Below are 10,224 nucleotides of genomic sequence, written 5' to 3'. Positions count from 1 at the left end.
AAAGGAGATAAGAGGGACAGGAACATAGAGTTGTATTTAAAAAACAAACAAGACAATACAATGAAGACTAAAAAAATGCTAAAGTAATAGAGAGAGAAGGAAAATGAAAAGAGAGAATAGAAAGTAGTAAAGAGAAATTAAAGAAAATAAGAAGATGACATTGGAAATGAAAAACAGAAAAAAAGAAGACAAAAGTGAAGATAGAAAAGATAAAAAAATAAGGGAAGGGAAAGAGAAGAAGAGGTAGAAGAAGGAATAACCAAATAAAAGCTAAAGGAAAACTAAACAAAAAACAGTGCAATTATTGGACACCGAAAGGAGAAAAGTATGGGGAGGGTAGGAGTTATCTTGTCAGCCAAGGAACTCACAAGGTAGGTAGAGGAGGAATGTGATGGCCCTAGATGGAGTTCTTATAGGCCTGAGCACCGTCTATGTTTAGGACACCAATCCAGAAGTAGTTCAGGGAGGCCCTTCATTTTGCTAGTTTGTGTCTGTCAGAACCAGAGGGCAACTGGGGGTAGGGTGGCTGACTATGAAGGTTCCTGCTAGTATATTTCTGGTCTGGAGATTCTGTGAGTTCTGTAGGTCTAAAGCAGACCCCACCTGAATCCAGGCCTCAAGACAGCACAGTAAGCACCTGCATCATGCTGGCTTACACCCACACAATTCAGAACTCCTAGAGAGCAGAGTGTGCACTGAGGTAAATGAAGATTGGGATCCGGCCTCATCTCTGTAACCCAGGGAAGTGTAGGGAGCAAGAAGGAACCCCCCTTTTTCTGTGCCCTTGTGAATCTTAGCTTTCAGGTTACCGTACATCTGTCTTTCCACAGCTACTCACAAAAGTTCAAGATGGCCATGCTGCATCTTGCCAGCAATTCATTCGCTGATCAGTCTCCTTCTTTTGTCACCTGTTCAGCTTGTCCTCCCAGTAGGTGTTCAATCCACTTCTCTAACCTTTCCTTTGAAGGTCAGGATTCCAGGATTGTCTTCTGTGTCTGTTTCATTTGTCTCCCATATCTTGGTTGTAATGTCTGCCTAGTCCACCATGTTTTCAGAAGCTGAGACTATACTTTTTAGAAAGTGGCCAGGACATTCGAAACTCCATTTCTTTCCATGTCATTCTACACTTAGAAAGCATCTCTTCTTTGCTATTGAGCCTGTCTGGGCCCTACTCAGCACTTTCAGAAATTTCAGTTTCCTAGAGCTGGGCTCTGCTCAGTACGGAATCAGATTCACTTTAGAGTTTCCTTTTCCTGTTTGGGTCCTGTCTTTCTTTGTATACAATGTTGTATACTGATTTTAACATTTGTCATTATTATATTGTGACATATTTTCATGTCAATGAATAGTCTTTGAAAACAAAGAATACTTTAATGACTATAAAATTCATAGATATATGTGTATGTTTGTATATCATTCATATTGCTTTGAACTTATTTTTTTTTGCTACTTTTATAAGTAAGGCTGTATTAGCTATCTTTGTCTATAGCCTATTTTATTATTTATTTAATTTCATTAAGATAGTCTTAGGGTGGGTTCTCTAAAGAAGCAAAACCAGTAAAGCTTATGTATGATATATAAAGATAGGTTTACATCAAGGAAATGGCATACACAGTTGTAGAGGTGGGCGAGTCCCAAGTCCATTAGTCAGATGTCAGGCTGGAGGCTTCTGACTCATCCAACTACAAGATGATGAACCAAGATTTTCCGGTCAGATAGCAGGCAGGCGGCTTGGGCAGATAAGATGGCAGACTGCTGATGATTCCCAGGATTGGCAGCAAGAGAGCCGGCCACTAACTCAAGTCCAAAGAATCAGAGGTCATATGACAAACAGGATGCAGAATGCAGACCCTGCAGAAAGCAAGTAAGCTTTTCCCGAGTCTTCAATACATTGGAAGCAGAATATACTCTTGCTGAAATTTCCTTTCACTTGATTGGCGGCTCATTAGCAGAGCTCATCATGGTAGAGTACTATGTCTTAACTGCCCAAACTCTGAGAATCCTGGCCCAGTCATGCTGACACAAAACCTTAAATATCACAAAAATCATTTTTTAGGATAAATTCTAAAAGAAGAAAATCTCCACTACCTACCCCTGAGTTTGTCATACTATAGTGGCCTACATGATACAGTGATGCTGGTGTTTCAAAAATGAGCAGGGTGGATAGATTTCAGCAGAGCTTCCAGATTAAGACAGACTAGGAAAAAAGGAATGGTGTTTGACGTCTGAAAATTAGCCATTGAAGACTTTACATATCACAACAAAACATTGTTCAATGCTTGTTTTGGATATTTAATCAGCAGGCATCAATAGCTAGAGGAGAATGTTGTGTTTGGTGAAGTAGAGCACCAATGAGGGTGAGGGAGACCTTCAGTGAGACAGATTTGGCAAAATAGTTACAATGATGGACTTGAGCCTGATGATAGTTATGAAGATGGCACAGGATTAGGCAAGATTTCCTTCTGTTGTCCATGAATTTGCCATACATTGGAATTGACTCAATAGCAGCTAGCTCTCTCACTCTTTTTTTATCTCTCCCTATCTATATATTTAAATTATTTTCTAGGTGGGCTATACCAGTTTACAGTCAAGCTATAAAAGATAATCTATTTGCTGTAAAGTTATTTTTATTATAAAAAGTATAATATACAAATTCAGAAAAGACAAGAAAGTTGTAAAAAGGAAAATAAGAAACCATTATAAAGAGATAATCACTGCTAATAAATACTAAATTACATATCTGGATTTTTCTACAATATTAACCTGTTTTTATTTAATGTATCTTAGGTTTCTTTCAAAGCCAAGAAACAATATGGAGTTACAACATTTTTAAAATAGGTACATTAATCTTGTAAGCCATATACTACAAATGGCTTTCTTAGCTTTAGTTCCCTGGGAAGCAGACTTTAAGATGAATTTAACATGCAGAAAGTTTATTACAGAGTACCCTTGGGATCAACATTTGTGGAAGGCAGGGAAAGGAAATGGAGGGATAGTTAAGCTGATCTGCAAGCCCAACAACCTCAGTTGACCTCATAGAGAATTCTGTAGCTGGAATGACTCCTGAGATGGCCAAGCCTTACTCTGGAATTCATAAATCACTGGATATGGTCACCATGGGAAAGGCCAAGCCTCTCTGTAGCTGAAGCAATCCCTGAAGGAGCCAACAGAATTTGGAGAAGTTGGGGCAACAAATGCTTCATTGAAGAGGGATATGAGCAGCATATCATAGTATCCACTATAGTCTACATCTATGCTCTTAAAATTCACTTCTTTATATACGTTCTGAGAGCTCTTAAAATTCACTTCTTTATATACTAGAGAGCAACTCTAGTACTATAGTGGATCTCTCTTAGAAATGAAAGGCTAATGGAACAAACTAGAGACCTTAATTATTAGTTTTTGTCTCCTCTATCTATTCTAAATTCCCTAAACCCTTAGCTAGCACCTTGACTTATCTCAGTGATTTACCTGGTAGGATGACCTAACCCCTCATTCCTTTTTTTTTTTTTTTTTAATGTTTTATTGTGAATTATGTGATAGTTACATGGTAGAACATTAGCTTTACATTCATCTTATTGTATATCGTTGCATTGCCATGGTTGCAATCCCCTCCATGCATCATCAACCAACCAAATAGTATACCCCGCAAGCCTACCCCCCCAGTTGTCAGCACATAGTTCCTCTCCCTCTCTGGGTCTAGAGTTCCCAGCTGCTCTGTCTATCCACGTTATTGTCTCTGCCTCCATCTCTGGCATCACTGTTTCTCTAGGTAGGGTCTCGCACTCTGCGAGATGGTCCCTTGATGGTCCCAGGGCCCTCTGCTCCTGGACTGCAGAGTCAACCACTCCCCTCCTTTGAGTCAAAATGACCAATACCAGTCCATTTCAGTTCACTAATGCCTAGGATATGGGTTTTTATGCATTCCATTTTCTCTTTGACAACTTACAGTTTTTGGGTTGTTTTTTTTTTTAATGTTTTATTATATATTCCCTCCATGCATCATCAACCAACCAAAGGGTATACCCTACAAGCCTTCCCCCCAGTTGTCAGCACACAGCCCCTCTCCCTCTCTGTGTCTAAAGTCCCCAGCTGCTCCATCTCTCCATGTCATCATCTCTGCCTCCATCTCAGGTATCATTGCTTCTCTCCCAACCCCTCATTCTTGAAGGGCATGAAACTCTTGGTCACTATACCATTCTCAGTGTGGGGTTGCTATACTTGTCTATTTACAGTCAAAAGTGAGCAAAGGTGCACCAAGATGATTACCTGAATATTAAACACATTCCTTCATGCCTCTAGCATATAAACTTTTCTTGATGCCAGATGATCCCTGAACACAAAAAGCTCAGAGTCCAGGTGGGTAGCCTAGGTTGGTAGTGGGACTTTTGCTGTATATGTTTCCTGGCAAAATTGTGTTCTGTTTGGAATAATTTTATAATTTGGAGACAATTCTTCATGGTTCTTTTATTTTCTGCACATCTGGCAGGCAGAAATACCAATAGTTTTTTTCTGAATTATCTTTTGAAGCAGTGAACATCCATAGAAGACAGAGATAGTGTCTCTCTCTAGAACAAAAGGCATAATATTGTTTTCTTCCCAATATAGTAGAGATAATATCTTCCTATGGGGGAAATGTTGGACAGAATTCAATGATAAAATATTGGTTTCCCTAAGCTCAGGGTTCCTCAGCTGTTATCAAACCCACTGCATGTGCAGCATCCATCTAGGCCACTCCACATCTTCCTCATGGGATTTGGAAGGCCAGGGAAAGAAGTGAAAATATAATGCTGTGCTGTGAACAGTAAAGTCTTGTTTCTAATCCAGGAGTTTCATGTCCTTTGCCAAAATTCATGAAACTGGCAGATTAACTTGTTACTTTGCAAGTAGAATTAAATTACATACTCTTCATAGTTCTTGATTCAGTGTTATGACAGAGGATGGTTGAATTAATGTAGCCCTAGAGCACAGCTGTAAGCATATATAATGTTGTTCCTTCCATGAAAATAAAAAATAAGTGTTTCTAATTCTCTTTTCTGAGAAAGATGGATAACAACACATTTGCCAGATTAGTGATTGTATACCATGTATCTAAATCCATCATATTCTGCTCTACCACATCTTGTATCTTTCTCAAGGACCAATCTGGCTTTTGCAAGGATTAGACTGATGAATAATGTAGAGTTATAATGGGAATTACCATCCAATTTCCTCTTCAGGTCTTTAGTATTAACACTAATTTCCACCAATCCCTCAATCTGGATGCATTTTTTTAAAAATTATTTATACTTGGAGAGTGGGACAAGGCAATTTCAGAGGCTTTTGGTTGGACTTCTTCATTATGACATCTGTTGCTTCACAGGTTAAGAACCTTATACAGTGAATGGGTTACATTGAGACAACACTAGTTACAGGCCTAGTGAACAGGAGGCAACCTGAAAGCAAATCCTGAGAAGAGGACACTTAAATTGATGGCTAGAGGCATCTGCACCATCTCTGATCAGTGGGGGAAGTTTTTTTTTTTTAATGTTTTATTATGAATTATGTGATAGTTTACTTGGGAGAACATTAGTTTTACATTAATCTTATCGTATATCATTTCATTGCTATGGTTACAATATCCTCCATGCATCATCAACCAACCAAAGGGTATACACTACAAGCCTGCCCCCCCAGTCGTCAGCACACAAGCCCTCTCCCTCTCTGTGTCTAAAGCCCCCAACTGCTCCATCTCTCCACGTCATTGTCTCTGCCTCAGGCATCACTGCTTCTCTGGGTAGGGTCCTGCTCTCCGCTCTTCTCCCTTGATGGTCCCAGGGACCTCTGCTCCTAGGCTGAAGGATAGGTTTTAATAGAGAGGGGTGGAACACTTCTGAAGATGTCTTCATTCCACATGTCATGTTCCATTCTTTTCCACCAGGGTACTGATGTTTTCATAGTAGACATGCCTTGATTGGAAGTTTAACCTCCTTGTAGTTTAGCTGCTTTGACTAAGCTTATTGTTTAGCTTACATTAGCATCCCACTCAGTGGCATCACTAGAATGTTGAGGGGGATGCATGACAATGACACTGTCAGAGGAAGTGACACCAAAATGTCTACAAAATTTTGTTATAGTGTCTCAGAAGAAATTTATTATTTTTATAAAAATATCCCTGTACTTAGATATAATAACAAAAACATTTTTTGTGAGCCTGATTTATACACATCAATATTTTTAAAAGGCTAAAATTCTATGGCAATTTACTTATTGCACCTTCTGATGTGCTCCTGTCAGAGCTGTCATAATTATTCAATTATAATGACACTTCATGTAGTTTTGTGTGCACATGCTACAAACATGTGCTGCTGGTGCTTCTGTAGTTGCTAGCGTTGTTAAATTTATGTGGTTTTAGATACAATATTGGGCAATTAGTATTTAAAGGAAAATAAGGAGAAAAAATTTTAAATGGCTTCTCCTCAGTTACTAGAAATATTGTAACTAATAATGCTATTATTCAATGTAGAAATATTTTATAAAATAAATTTGTTGTTAGTATTTACATAATCTAAGATATATTACATATAAGCAACTTACAATTATATTGATCATATATTATTCTATGGTTAAATTTGATAATAAACATTACTATGGATTCTGTATAGTTTTATACAGGAGGAGACTCATGAGTTACAGCATTAGGTGACACCTAGTGATGTCACTGATCCCACTGCAGGATATGAGAGTTACATTTCTGTTACCAGACCCCTAGTTTTCACTTTTAGTTTTAAATTGGTGATTAAGCACTCTGAGATTTTTTTCACCAGTACATCAATCTGACTAAGCATTGTCCTTATAGTTACTATTTTCTCCATATTTGGGGAATGTTTGACATACCATACCAGCTAATAGAAGGGGGCTTCAAAAAGTTAATGGAAAATTACAATGCCCTTTAATTCCATTTTTCTAGGAAGCAGATGATGAAACAGAGTTGAACAGGCAGAACATTTTTGAGAAGTTCCCTTGGGATTAATGCAGACTGTTTCATAGTCTGCATCCTGGGAACCCAACCTGTGACAATTGCTGCCAAGAGTGAAATTTGTGAAAGCAGGTACTAAGATTGGGTTATGGAGCTTATGAATATAGATGCATAGATACTAATTTTGAAATACTAAATAAAATTTTCACTATACTTGAGGAAAAAGAATTAAAAGAACTCTGCAGCCTCTCTCCTCAAGGGGAAGTAGAAATAATTTCTTTGGCAGAGTAAGAGAAGGAACCAACCTAGGAAGTTTTGTCTATGTCTCACTCTATTTTTCTCTATCTATCTCATTCTCTCTGGCCTGTCTGTAGGCACAAAACAAGTACAGGTCCACATCTGACCTCCTTTAACTTCACAAGGAGAACGGAGAAGAATCAACCAACTAAAATAAAGTCTAGTTCATATGAGGCAGAGATCAGATCCTTCATTTGACATCCACATCTGAGTCCAGCCAGACCTTCTGGCAGTTCCCTGTCAATGTACTGTTGCAGTAATTTTAAAATTATCTTTAGCAAAATTTGGCTTGCATGTGATATTAATGACATTGTCTAATTATTTCCATATTCTGTTGGGTCACCTCTCTTTGAAATGTGCAGTGGTTGACCAGGTAACTGTCTTCCAAATTTCCTGGCATAGGTGAGTGAGTGCCTCAAGTGCTGCTTCAGTTTGGTGAGATTTCAATTTGTATTCCTTCAATTCTCAGAGACTCGTTCTGTGCCAATGCCTTTAGTGCAGCTTGGCCTTTTCCTTCAGTACCATTAGTTCTTGATCATATGCTACCTCTTGAAATGGTTAAACATGGACCATTTCTTTTGGGTACAGTAATTGTGTATTCCTTCCATCTTCTTTTAATGTTTTCTGCATCATCCAACATTTTGCCCAAAGAATCCTTCAGTATTTCAAGTTGAGGCTTGAAGTTTTTCTTCAGTTCTTTCAATTTGAGAAATGCTGAGTGTTTTCTTCCCTAAATCCAGATCTTTGTGCATTTCATTATAATATTTAACTTTGTCTTCTTAATCTGCCCTTTGAAATGTTATGTTCAGCATATTTACTTCCTCATCCATTTGCTTTGAGGACTAAGATGCATCTGAGCCAAACCATGGTATTTTCAATAACCTCATATGCATGTGAAAACTGGACAGTGAATAAGGAAGATCGTAGAAGAATTGATGCTTTTGAGTTATGGTGTTGGAGGAGAATATTGAAAGTGCCATAGGCTACCAAAAGAACAAACAGATCTGTGTTGGAAGAAGTGCCACCAGAGTGCTCCTTGGAGGCCAGGATGGTCAAACGTCATCTCTCATATTTTGGACATATTGTCAGGAGGGACCAGTTGCTGGAGAAGGATATCATGTTGGTAAGGTAGAGGGTCAAAGAAAAACAGCAAGACCCCCAGCGAGATGGACTGGCAAAGTGGCAGCATCCATGTGCTCAAGCATGGCAACAATTGTGAGGTTGGCCCAAGATCAGGCAGTGTTTCATTCTTTTGTGCACAGGGTCACTATGAGTCGGTACTGACTCGATGGCACCTAACAACAACATCCATTTGCTTTAGCATACCTATATTGGAGAGCAAGTTTCAGAGTGTCTTCTCTTTGGGTAGTATTGACATTTTCACAATGTTAAGTCTTCCTATCCATTAGCATAGTATATCTTTCTATTTATGTAGGTCTCTTAGTATATTGTAGTAGTGTTTTGTGGTTTTCTTTGTATAGGTCTTTTCTTTCTCTGGTTAGATTTATTCCTTACTATTTCATCTTTTGAGTGGCTACTGTAAATGGTATTGATTTCCTTTTCAGGGTTCTCTTTGTTAGTATAAATGAATCTGACTGATTTTGTATTAATCTTTTACCCTATCACTCTGCTGAATCTTTCAATTATTTCCAGGAGTTTGTTGTTAAGTCTTTGAGATTTTCTGTGTATAGGATTATATCATCTGCAAATAGAGAGAATTTTAATTCTTTACCAATTTGCATGCTTTTAATTTCCCTTTCTTGCCTTACAATTTTGGGTTCCAGCACAATATTGAATAGGGATGGTACCAAAAGGGCATCCTTATCTAATTCCCATCCACAAAGGAAATGCCAAGTTAATTTTTGTAAATTATATTTGTTATGGAAATTACAAACATGACCAAAAAGAAGGTGAATAATACAATACATGTACATATATACAGTACAAAATTAAATAAATATCAGGAATTTTATTCAGGTCATTTTTTATATTTGTTTTATTCCTGATGTTATTTTTTCATTTTCCTCATAATTGAGAAGGGAAGTATTATTTTGAAGATTAATAATACTAAGAAAAATCATATAAATCTCTGAATTTGTGACCTGTCTCCAAAAGGAGTCCAGATGTGGCACTGTGGGTTAATACACTAGACTACGAAGTTGGTCTGAACTGCAAGATTGATGGTTCAACCTCACCAGCTGCTCTTCAGAAACCCTATACAGGGTCACTATGGGACAGAACTGACTTGACGGCACTTAACAACAACTGCAAAAGAAGAAGAAGAAAATATGGTAACACTGTGCAGTATGGTAGCAATGAGCTGTTGTTGAAAAGTAGTTGCCTGCTTTAGGTGTGTAAAAGCTCTCCAATTTGTCATAATCTTCCTATGGGTCAGAATCGACTCGACTGCACTTAACAACAACAACATAATATAAAAATGTGAATTTATTCATGTTTAACAATGTGTTTATTATATTTCCTTTTAAATTATCTGTATCGTATGCATATAAACTCATGCAACTGTTTACATTTCACAATTACATATCTGTAAGTATTATTAAAATCTCTTTCTAATACATTAAAGACTTTTTTGAGCTGGTTACTTAATGGTTACCAGGGGGTCCAAAATGTTCATGGAAAAAATGGAATTAAAAGATAATGAACTTTTTCCATGAACATTTTGAAGCCCTCTTGTATTTTCTAAGGTGCTTTGATAGCATAGTGGTTACAAATCAGGTTGCTAACCTCAAGGTCAGCAGTTTGAAACTATCAGCTGTTTCATGGGAGATGTGGCTTTCTGCTTCCGTAAAGATTACCAGCCTCAGAAACCCTATTCAGGGTCACTATGAGTCGGAACGAACTCCATGGCATACCACTACCACTCATATTTTCTATTATATATTTCTATAAAGTATATATAATACATTTCTAAAGCATAGTGGATTACTAGTTGATCTGCTAACTGCAAG

This window comes from Chrysochloris asiatica, unplaced genomic scaffold (genome assembly GCF_000296735.1).
Source record: "Chrysochloris asiatica unplaced genomic scaffold, ChrAsi1.0 scaffold00028, whole genome shotgun sequence".
In the NCBI taxonomy this organism is placed as follows: Eukaryota; Metazoa; Chordata; class Mammalia; order Afrosoricida; family Chrysochloridae; genus Chrysochloris; species Chrysochloris asiatica.
Note: the sequence above shows the minus strand (reverse complement) of the source record.